Genomic DNA, 13287 nt, shown 5'->3' with positions numbered 1-13287 from the left:
TACAAATTCAAAAGAAAAGTTCACCTGTGAAGGGCATTGTTGCCCCTTGACAGTAAATGATTTTTTTCCTTTCCTGTTCCAAACAACTATATCAAGCCTGATAGAAATGCATTTGAGAGAAATATTCTACCAATAATTACTGTATTCAAATGTATCCAATAAGAATATCATCTGCATTTACCCCATTTGCAGTGGGTCACCATGTTTATTGTTTTAGCAATGTCATCATGTTGCAATGACGTTTTTAGGAGCTGCTTGTCAAATGTGTAACATATTCCACAGAACTGTAATAAAAGCAACATTTGTTTGCTGTATCTCAGGAGTTCCTCTTTCCACAATCTCTTTTATTCATTAGTTATTTTGTTCTTGGATTGCAAAAGCCTAACCTTTCAGATGTGATGTGACATAATGGTTGTGATTCCAAGAAAGGCTGCACTTCATGTTGATATTGTCAACACCCTCAAGTTTATGGGAAAATATACCCATGCATAACCTTTTCATGCTCTGCAGTGTGTTTCATTCCCAGACCTTTGCTGAGGTATGATATTCCTACAAGTCTGGGTTTACAGGATGTCAGGAATAAATCTGACGATTTTGTATGTCATCTTTTTTTTAGGAACAACTTGATGTGTGGATAAACAGCGAACAGCATTGGAGAGCATAATGATTAAAAGTGTAGGTGAGAAAAAGTCAGGTGATGTGGAGGGCAGGAAACCATCAAAATGCCAACACCATGAGTACTGGTCAATGTTCTGTGAACACTGTAATAGTTGTAGGACATGACATGGACAACTGCAACAGGGATTAAGTAGCCATGGCCAGAAGGAAGGGACACAGCAGACGTTCTGTGTCTGCATGTCGGAATTCATTCAACAACTGCGGAACATGGTGATAGGAAATCCAAGCAAAGGAATCTGGGATTTGGTAAGAGAGATGGGTGTTGGGGGCCACCATGATGAAGTTGATCCTGAACAAGAAACTTGCTACAACTTACACAATAGACGCAGGAGTGGCTGTGTGGTAAGTAGCTTGCTTACCAACCACATGGTTCTGGGTTCAGTCCCACTGCATGGCACCTTGGGCAAGTGTCTTCTACTATAGCCTCGGGCCGACCAAAGCCTTGTGAGTGGATTTGGTAGACAGAAACTGAAAGAAGCCCGTCGTATATGTATATGTGTGTGTGTGTTTGTCCCCCCAACATCACTTGACAACCGATGCTGGTGTGTTTATGTCCCTGAAACTTAGCGGTTCAGCAAAACAGACTGATAGAATAAGTACTAGGCTTAGAAAGAATAAGTCCTGGGGTCGATTTGCTCGACTAAAGGCAGTGCTCCAGCATGGCCACAGTCAAATGACTGAAACAAGTAAAAGAGTAAAGATTAATAGGTGCAAAGGGCAAATACTGACAATGAAGGCCAGGGACATCCACTTGATAAAAGCAAAGAAACACCTGAACAAATCATGGCATCCTCTTGAGTTGGGGATGATTTGATGCTTTTCAGATAAAAAGGACTTCTGCCATGACCCAGAACAACAATAAAAAGGACTTCTGCTCAACACCCAGAACAACAAGTGGCTGGCTTACAATACATTTGATATCCCCCATATCATGAAAACCAACTTTCTCCAAACTGTAATGGTCATTGGGTGTGTCTCCAGTGAAGGAGACATCATGCCACCCCATACTTTTGAACAGGGTTTTAGTCTTTAATTTAGACAGTTGTGTAAAGCTGCTGGAGACTGTGTTCAACACCTGGTTGGAGAGGGTTACAGTTGGAAGGCTTTATGTGTGGCAGAAGGATTTGGTGCCTTGCCATAACTCCAGAAAGAGTAAGAAGTGGTTGATGGAGCATTTCTACAACTTCACCAGCCCCAATTTCTGGCCTCCTAATTCCCATGGCTTACTATGTGTGGGACATGGTTGAGAAAGACTCCAACTGCTCTGCCTGCAACACCAGGGCCAAGTTGGTGACTAAGATCAAGAAGGAGTTCAAAGATCTTCCCAGGAACAAAGTAAGAAGTGCATGGACCAGGTGCCAAAGCCGTTTTGAGACTGCAGAGGAAGCCAAGAGTGGCTACTCTGAGTTCTTCCATCTTGTAGTTGAATCTTGTGGTAACCAGTTCAGAAAGGACAGATCTAAGTCATAAGATTGGGACTGCGAAGGAGCTGGTTGTGACATGCTTGTTGTTGGCAGGGCATTCAGATAAACATATTTTCTTTACACAATGTACTCATTTATCATTTTGCCTAAGATACTTGTAGCTTTGCACAAATATGTGAGAATATATATATTAATATTTAGCAAAATGCATATATACATATATGCATGTGTTGGACTATACATGCACATACATGTACACACACACACACATATACGTAAACAAAAATGAAAACATACATATAGGTGTATACATACATAAATGCAAGCATACATATGTACATACATAACTGAGCACACACATATATACATGCATAAGTACATAGATATACATACATTATACATACATATGCCTACATCCAGAAATACATACATGTACACACACACATATTTGAAAAGATGCAATGTAACGAAATGAGATAAATAAACAGCCTCTCATTCCCTCTTCTCATTCCCCGTCTTTGATCCAACTGTTGCATTAATTTGATCTATCTCTATTATACTATAATTTATTGCTCTATGTTGTCTATGTTGCCCTATTCTGACCTTGCACTGTTTATCTTACTAAGCTGGCTGACTCACCCTTAGACACTTAGAAATTACACTCTACATGCACTGGGAAATACACTTCCTTCAAAACATTTTATTAGATTATATATATGTACAGTATGTGTAATACAGATTTATGTAGGGAAAGAATTTTTTTTCAGATAACATATATAATAACATACATGTATATGTGTGTATTTATATATTGTATATATATATATATATATATATATATATATATATATATATATATATATATATGTGTTTGTATATATTTATGTTTGTGTAGTTATATATTTGTATATATGTGTGTGTGTGTATTTATGTTTGTATGTATGTATGTGTATTCATGTTTGCGTAGTTATATGTTTGTATATATATGTGTGTGTGTGTGTGTATTTATGTTTGCATATATATGTGTGTGTGTATGTTTGTATATATATATGTGTGTGTGTATGTTTGTATATATATATGTGTGTGTGTGTGTGTGTGCGCACGTGCGTGCGTAAGCAAGCCAAACAAATTATTTATTTATTCTCATTTTCCCCTCTTTCTAGGATTTTTGTATAAGTTTTCATGACTGAATATTATTATCATATATTTGAATAAAGAACTAATTTTGGCCGAAATCTCAACAATAGGCACTAACTGCTCTTTTATTTTACATGCTACATCTATCATTTTAATATGTCTATTTAGCATTAATAATAGATGCAAAAGTGTAATGGTAGCAGTAGTAGTCCACATTAGAGTTTCATAGTTGTTGCAGCTACATTCAAGAGCTTTATCCTTTTCATCCTACATCATCATCATCAGTCTATCAGAGCCTGCCTCTCTCTCTGTCTGTCTGTCTGTCTGTCTGCTTACCTGTCTGCCAGTCTCCCTGCCTGGCAGTGTGTCTGTCAGTCAATGTCCGCCTATCTGTCAGTCAATGTCTGCCTGTCTGTCAGTCAATGTCTGCCTGTCTGTCAGTCAGTCAATGTCTGCCTGTCTGTCAGTCAATGTCCGTCTGTCAGTCAGTGTCCGTCTGTCTGTCAGTCAATGTCCGTCTGTCTGTCAGTCAATGTCCGTCTGTCTGTCAGACAATGTCCATCTGTCTGTTTCTGGTTTTGAAACTATAAGTGACTCATGTCCCAACTACAGCTTTTACAGACATTTGACACGTCTGCAAATTCTGACATTTAAGATCCATTCAAGATTCTAGTCTTCCTCGGATCAGTTAACTTTGAGACTGGTCAGTGACTCCTGCATATTTGGCCCAAGGTTAATCTCACATAGATACTCTATGATACATGAACCAATGCAAAAGCCTTTACATGACTGCTCAACATGCTAAAAATAGCAGCCAAATACACTTCACATCACAGAATATCGTCTTGAAAGTGGAAGTGCATACTGAAAACTTTTGTATTATTTAAACAAAAAGTGGGAAAGTCATAACTGGAATGTCTTAGATCATTTGCTCAGTCAGAGCCAGTGCGTGTGTGTGTGTGTGTGTGAAAGAGAGAGAGAGAGAGAGAGAGAGAGAGTCAGGGTTAAACAACAGCACCTATGCCAAATTTCTAATGTTTACCCTCAGATGTTCTTCATATGACAAAAATAGCAAAACTATGAACCAATACAGCAAGGAGGTCAGACAGATTTCTTTCAAAAACTATTCTCCTAATTGAAAAAAAATCTTTCTCCACATTTAATTTCCATTTCGTAAATCACTTCTTAAGATCAAGGCAGGTTTCAGGAAAAAAAAGGAAGCTATAAACATTTTAAGCGAAACTATATTTTGGAATTTCCTAAATATTCTTGGTTGACAATGTGTCTATTTAGGTCAGGGGTTCTCAACCATTTTTTCTCACCTATGGACCGTTTTGATCCCTACTTTGCTTGGGGAAGGGGGACCCCCTCACAGCCATTTGATGTCTAAAAACATCTATTTTTATGATTAAATGTTATTAGGAATTGTATTTAAAAGATGTTTAGATATTTTGTGTAACATAGAAACATAACCAGTCTCTTGCACAGAATTTTTAACAACAAAACCTCATACGGGCCCAGGTTGAGAATCGCTGGCTGAGATCCATACTTGTAACAATTTCACATGTGGTGCCCACAAAACAATGACACCATAGTTTCATATCCTTTTAACTCTCACATTTTTTCAATGTGCAACAAATCCTTTTTTTCTTATCTTTTCTTATATTTTTTATTCATTTGTTATTTCATTGTCTTTCTATTAACTTTGCTTTGTCCCCAGGTTTAGTCTTCAGAAAGCTGATAATACCTCTTTGCAAAAATGCCTTTTGTTGCAGTTATCTACATTCTAAGTTCAAATCCCATACAAGTCAACATTTTCTTTCTTTTTGTTTTGAGAATTGATAAAAATGAAGCAGAAGTTTAGACATGGCGTCAAGAGGATTTCAAGCTGGGTACCATGTGCCAAATTGACACCCAGACATCATAGTGAGCCAAGAAAGTATCCTGCAAAGGGGATATGCCAATCTTGTGTCTTTTATTCAAGAAAACAAAACCTTTAAGCATTCCATTACTGGATTTCTCTTGAATGCTCTCTATTTCTTTCAATTACTTTAAACATGACAAGGAATTTAGTAAAATAACTTGGTTATCATTCAGCTAGTGTTAGGAACATAAATTGTGACCAAGGTTTGGTGGAAGATTTTAATTCAAAACTTATGAAAACAAGACATTTGTACTACAGAGCCGGTTTCAGCTGGGCTGGTAACAAAAGGGTTAACCTGATTAGCTGCACTCAACTAAAGCCCACAAAACTGTTCCAAATATTGGTTGTTACTATCAATGAAGATGTCTCCCAGTTAAATGACATACTTAACATTGCTAGGGTCACACACCAACTTTTCAAACTTCTTTTCAAACCCAGAAATCAATCCAACCATTAACAAATTATTAACACTCTACAAAGGTCAGGTAAGGTCCACAAGAATTGCCCTCAGTTCTGGGATGGTGTTGATGCTGCTGTTACACTCACAGAGATTCTAAACCAGTAGTTTTCAGCCATTTTTTTACCTATGGACCCTTTTGATCCCTCCATTACTACTCAGCTGGACCCTCATAGCCATTTGATACTTAAAAAGTCTTATTTTTAGAATATAATCAGAAATTGTATTAAAAATATTTGTTAAAACACTTTGTGCCCATAAATTTTAATAACAAAACATGGCTACCCAAGGGTCATATGGACTGCAGTTTAGAACCAGTTTTAGATTATCTAAAAAAAAAAAGGGTCACCTCACATATTCCAGCCTCAGGATTACGTCTCCCCTTTCTGCCTACTATAATGGTCGTTGAATCCAACTAGACACAGGTTATTCAAACATCCCCATTCAACTTGTTTCTTCTCTCACTGACTCCAACCCTTAGTCCATCCTAATTAAACCAAGTCCTTTTCCCCCAGAATATTGTCCCTCTGGAATTTCCTCCCTGCTCTTGTCTTTTCTACGGGTGCTGAGTTACAAAGGCTCAAGATGGATGTTAATGAGCTCATTCTTACTGGTTAGCAAGGTTCAACAAAGGCCAATCAGGCATGCCGCTTCCTCCACACCTAATTAGTAAATAAAAACTCTTCGTCATTGTCCTCCTTCTATAACTTCAAGGCTGTGTGTCTAAGTTAGAAATCACTATTATTAGTTTTGAAAGGAAAATAAAATGGTAGAAAGAGCAGGGTTGACTCCCTGAAGGGGTCTGTAATTTGTCTGTTTTCCTACTTATCAATATTTTAATTTTTGATTCCAAACCTTGCTTCCATACCTGAAACTTCTTCTCTGGTTCTGGTAGTGATTCAGCAATAAGAGCAAGGTCATCAGGCAGAGAGGGTCTCCCATGGGCAGCCTGTCTTAAATTCCTCAGTTATAGCTTGGAGGACCATGATAAATAAGAAGTGGGGGCTAAGAGCTGACCCCTGGTGGACACGCACTTGTACACTAAACTCCTTGCTATACTCTTTGGCAATTCTCACCTTAACAATGGTATCCCTTCATCTGGCTTGTACAGCTCTCACCAACCACTTGTCTATCCCTAGTTTCTGGATTGCTCCCCAGATAAAGGAGTGGGGACTCTGTCAAAGCCCTCTTCATGTCAACAAAAACCTGATATGGAGGTTTACCTTTGGCCAAGAATTTCTCCTGCAGTTGCCTCACCAGGAAGATAGCCCAAGTGGTGTTTCTACCTGGCACAAATCTCATCTATGCTAACTCTCTAATTAATTGAGCGATGACCTTTCTGCAACTTCCATCACATGGGCCAGCAATTTGACACCTCACCAATTATTTCTGTCTGGGGCATCACCTTTGCCTTTGTAGTAGTTGACTGTAATGCAGCTACACCAGTTATTGGGTGGCACCCTCGTGGACAACCTGATTAACTATATGGATGACCAGGTCACATCCCACGTTGCAAGATATTTTAAGCATCTCAGCAGTGATTCCTGATGGGTCAGAGACTTTCCCTGTCTTCATATCCATAATTACTTTCTCTACAGTTGATTTGAATAGCCAGTCCTGCTGTTGGGTCCACATTAGGCAGGTTCTCCTTGTCCCATGCGTTCTCTACATTAAGCAGTCTTTTATAGTAACACTTTCAAGCCTCTGTCTTTGCGGAATCATCAACTGCAAGTGAGCCATCTTCCATACAAACACATTTCTCTCCTATCACATCATGATATTCTCTGACACACTGTTCTTGCAATCTGAAACACTTCAAGCCTCTGGTTCTCACACCACAGAACATCGGCTAACTTCCTCCTTTCTGCTTATCCCCTGGCTAAGCGTACCTGTATTCTAGCCTCCCTCCTTAGCTACCTGATATAGTTCTCTGCCACCACCATTCTTCCAGTCTTTCCAGGCTTGTTTCTTCACTCTAATGGCCAAGAAGCCTATCATGTGTGTGTGTGTGAGTATGTTTGTGTAAGTGCGTTTGTGTGTCATCTTTTCTGTGATTGTCCCCCACCTCTACTTGACAACCAGTGTTGGTGTATTTATGTCCCTCTAACTTAACAGTTCAGCAAACGAGATCAATAGAATATGTACCAGGCTTGAAAGAAAGTCCTGGGGTTGATTCATTCAACTAAAAATTCTTCAAGACAGTGCTCCAGCATGACCACAGGAGGGGAAAAAGATAGCTTGCCTCTTTAAACAGAACTGATGGTCAGTGTCTGTCATCTGCGATGTTGTGAGGCAGTCATTGACCAAGGAATGTGGCCAGGGGTCAGTGAACCCATGGATTTGAATAAAAGTTTAGTAATGGTCACCAGTATTGTTGTAAGTCAGCTGAGTCCATTGTGAAGGTTGATTCCTTCACTTCATTTGGATGCCTTTTCCTGGATGGCTGCTGTGATGAATGATGGAGTGTAATGGGAGATGAGAAGGAAAGAACAAAGGACAAACATTTTTTGTCATTTTGGGTAAAACCATCGTTGACTTTTTCACATCCCACAATAAGAAGGAAGAGTAAAGAAGCAAGCAAGTGCTGCCCCCTAGTAAGTGAATATGTTGAAAGCTAAATAAGAGAGGAAAGTGTGGCCCGTTCTGAAGGTATGTCCATAGGCTTAGAGATCATACGCCCCCCCCCCCGCCGTAGCTAATCTGTGATCTGTGGGGTTCCCTGATTAGTTCTAAGTGGTTGTCTCCTTATTGCAACATTTTCATTGTATTTTACATATTTTTTTTTATTTGATCTCATGTTCTTTACTCACTTTTATAATTCTACAATCTCCCCCCACCCCACCCCATTTTCTAATTTATTGTAATGTCTTCATTCAGTGTCCTTGTGGCAATAAACTAATCATTATTTTTACAATTATTTCTTTTAAATGTTTTTGAGATTTATTTTTACTTCTTATATATTTGTTATCTTTATTTATATATTTTTATTATCACTTTTTCATTTTTAACGTTATTTATTACTTTTATTATTATTATAATTTCCTTTAAATAAGATTTCATTATTTTATTTATTTATTTTATTATTGATAGCACTTTTGTACATCTTTATTTGCTTTGCTGTATTTTTTTTTATTTAACTATTTTTATTCTTGAATTTTGTATTTTTTATATATTTGTTTTTATTTCAGTTATATTTTATATTGGATTATATTTTTATTATATATTCATATATATCTATTTATCTTTCAATACATTTTATATATTTACATTATGTCTTTTTTTTGTTATACTTTGATTATATTCTATTTTGTATTAGCTTCAACATTTTTATATTTTTGAATATTTTTATCATCTTTTATGTTTTCGTTTAAAAACTGTTTTATGATTTATTTTATTTCCAGCCGTATTTTCTGTCTATCTCTGTTTTTCTTTAATGAATCAAGACATGCTAAAGATAAAACAAGAAAAAACACATCATCACAATAAAATTGCTTTGGCACTCCTTGTTTGCGTGTCTAGAGGAAATTGTTCTCAATTGTTGACTCCAGACATAAACTGCTGCAGAATATTGGTAAATGGAAACTAAAAGAGTTCATTGTTTGGGCAGCTTTAGACTTGATCGTTAGACTTGCTCTTATTATTGTTCTTTTAACTCTTTGTGTGTGTGTGCGTGTGTGAGCGTCTCTGTAGAGGTGGCAAAGAGCAAAGAGGTTACATTATAACCATTGAAACACACAAAAGTTCGTAACATACACTGCAACAACAACAACAACAGCAACAACGACATCAGGAATAATACAAATCACCACATAAAAAGCACCATTTGAGCGTGATCGTTGTCAACATCAACTTACAGGCACATGAAAAACAACATTCAAGGTGGTCGTAGCCAGTGCCGCCGGACTGGCTCCCATGCGGGTGGCATATAATAAAACACCTTTTGAGCATGGTCATTGCCAGAATAGCCTGACTGGTCTTCATGCTGGTGGCAAGTAAAAAGCACCAACTACACTCTTGGAGTGGTTAGTGTTAGGAAGGTCATCCAGCTGTAAAAACACTGCCAGTTCAGACTGGAGCCTGGTGCAGCCTCCTGGCTTGCCAGTCTTCAGTCAAGCCATCAACCCATGCCAGCATGGAAAGCGGACGTTAAACGATGATGAAGATGATGATGATGCTCACTGCCACCTGCACTCCGACATCCAGTGTCACCTTCAGTTCTTCCCAGTCCCCACCCCCCACACAACACATCAATGGCACCAGCAACAACAACGTCTCCCCTTTCATCACCATAACTATCATCATCGTCGTCATTATCATCATCAATACTCCTTCCATCACAACCATGACCACCACAAAGCATAACAACAATCACGGCCAACACCACCTCCCCCTTCACAAGCACAGCTGTCACACACAATCCTTTTCAGATATGTTACTTTACAATCACAAGAACCAGATAACTTTGTAGCGGCTCTCATTAGCATTTCTCCATTTCTCCTGCTACAACACACACACACACACAAAATCTGATCTTAAAACGCATTCATTGAACAATTTGATATTTTTAATACATTTTCTTTCTCCACAGAACTTTCATTTTCCTCTCACTGTGTGTGTGTGTACACAAACACACGCATACACATACTAGTATAGTTCCTATCTAAAATAGTGAGGGCTTTTTTTTTTTTTTTTTGTGTGGGGGAGTATAAAACACATAATGCAAACAATTTTCATAATGGTAAATGGTGAAATCTATGCTGTCCTACTTGGTTGGTAATGGATTTGAAAAGAGGACCACACAGATTGTCTTATCATGGACAGCACAAAGGTAGGTGGGCAAAGGGTTCAAGCTGAGATCCAACAATAAACCACAATCAGTTATTTTTGTTTGAATGCATTCAATGTAAAGAATTAGTTGACTGATTTTTGCACACACACACACACACACACACACACACACACACACACACACACAGACAGACATGCACATCAGCAAAAAATAGATATCTGCATGTGTACACTCACAAACACACATATCACATATATACATATTGTTTGGTGATGCAAACTGTAAAAGAGAACTTAAAATATGAGTCTGTATATTTTTGTTAATAATCAGCAGAAGTTGGAGTGACTCAAGAGCAAAAAGCTTTGTGCTTTGGCAATTGTCAAGCTACACACACCATCACCACCATCATCATCATCGTTTAATATCCACTTTCCATGATGGCATGGGTTGGATTGCTTGGCTGAAAACTGGTAAGCCAGGGAGCTGCGCCAGGTTCCAGTCTGATTTGACAAGGTTTCTACATCTGGATGCTCTTCATAATGTCAACCACTCTGAGAGTGGTGATTTTTACATGCCACCAGCACAGGAGCCAGTTGGAGTGGCTACTGGCATCGGCCACATTTGTATGATGCTTTTTAAGTGCCACCGGCATGGGAACTAGTCAGTTGGACCTGGCATCAGCCACATTCAGATGGTGCTTTTTACGTGCCACTTGTATGGGAGCCAGTCAGGGGACATGGGCATCAACCATGTTCGGATGATGCATTTTACGTGCCACTGGAACGGGAGCCAGTCAGGGGGCACTGGCCACAGCTACGATTTGTGCTTTACTTGACTCAACAGGTCTTCTCAAGCATATCATATTGTCCAACACATCAAGGGCACATTTAGGAGGCGCAATGGCCCAGTGGTTAGGACAGCGGACTCGCGGTCATAGGATCGCGGTTTCGATTCCCAGACCGGGCGTTGTGAGTGTTTATTGAGCGAAAACACCTCAAGCTCCACGAGGCTCCGGCAGGGGATGGTGGTGATCCCTGCTGTACTCTTTCACCACAACTTTCTCTCACTCTTACTTCCTGTTTCTGTTGTACCTGTATTTCAAAGGGCCAGCCTTGTCACTCTCTGTGTCACGCTGAATATCCCCGAGAACTACATTATGGGTATACGTGTCTGTGGAGTGCTCAGCCACTTACATGTTAATTTCATGAGCAGGCTGTTCCGTTGATTCGGATCAACCGGAACCCTCATCGTCGTAACTGACGGAGTGCTTCCACAAGGGCACATTTAAATGGGCCGGACATGCAACACTGACATCAGCCATGGCTACGATCTCACTTTAGTTGTTGGGTCTTCTCAATCACATCGTATCTCCAAAGGTCTCAGTCTCCTGTCATTGCCTCTGTGAGGGCCAACATTCGAAGGTCATGCTTCATCACCTCATCTCATTCTTCCTGGGTCTACCTCTTCCACAGGTTCCCTCTACTGATAGGGTGTGACACATTTTCACACAGCTGTCCTCATCCATACATAACACATGACCACACCAGTGCAGTCATCTCTCTTGCACACCACATTTGATGCTCCAACTTTTCTTTCAAGCTGCTCAGACTCTGTCATGTATGCACACTGACAAGAGGGTGAGCACCCTGAGGGATAAGTTGGACATAATATATTGTTGTATTTTGGAATGGTCATTTTTTTTTCTTTACCAAATACACATACGCACTATATATTTGCTCTTCATTCATTTATAACTGTTTTTATTCTAACTCCAGTCCATTGTCCAGAAATCTTTTGTCACACACCTGTGACCTCCTCAGTGACACTTTCCTTCTTCGTGTGCACTCTTGCTCTGCTTATTGCATTCTATTCAGAATGAATATATAGTGGGTGTGCTTATTTGGCAAAAAAAAAAAAATTACCATCCCGAAATACAACAATGTCTCTTTCAAGACACAACTTCACATCAAGGATCTTGCAACACAAATTCATAAACGTGTATACACACGTGTATATATATATATATATATATATATTATATATATACTTTACATTTGCCACGGCACTTTGACAGGTCACAGAGCCTCAATAGAAAATGTTAATGGAATAGTAACACCCACCACCACACCACATGACAAGAGGAGAGGAAAAAATCGTTAATTATACAGAAACACATACAGAGTAATACACACACAATAGACATATATGCATTACCTGTGATACGTATAAAATATAGTGATAAATATATAAAAATAAAAATGAAAATAAATAAATATATTTGTCACATATTTGTGATAAATATAAGAAAAAGAGATAGACAAAATATAAATAATACAAAAATCCATATAATAGGCATGAATACAAACAACATATGAAGCAAACCCATACACACACACACTAACAGCCACAATATCAATAACACGAATAACAATGACAACAGCAGTAGCAGTGACAATGATAGCAATAATAGCCACAACTACTATGATGGCAACACAGTGGGTGAACACACAAACACAGAGAGATACAGGAACTGTACCAAACTTTCAGGTCTTAGGACAGCAGCAGCACAATGAGGTGAGATAATGGGGTTGAGGGGAAGGCCATACACACACATCCACACACATCTACATACACACAAGGATACACATCTTAGAGCAAGAGCACTTATGAAAATGAAAAGTGTCACAGAAGAGGTCACAGATGTGTGATGAAAAATTTCCAGACAATGGACATGAGTTAAATTTAAAAAACAAGAATAAGAACAGTAATAATCGAGTGAAGAACAAATATAGAGAATGTGTGTTTATTGGCAAAAAAAAAAATGACCATCCCATGGTTTCAGTCATGTGACTGCAGCCATGCTGGAGCACCACCTTTA

Source organism: Octopus sinensis, linkage group LG5 (genome assembly GCF_006345805.1).
Source record: "Octopus sinensis linkage group LG5, ASM634580v1, whole genome shotgun sequence".
In the NCBI taxonomy this organism is placed as follows: domain Eukaryota; kingdom Metazoa; phylum Mollusca; class Cephalopoda; order Octopoda; family Octopodidae; genus Octopus; species Octopus sinensis.
The sequence above is the reverse complement of the archived record's forward strand: the minus strand, read 5'-3'. Positions refer to the sequence as shown.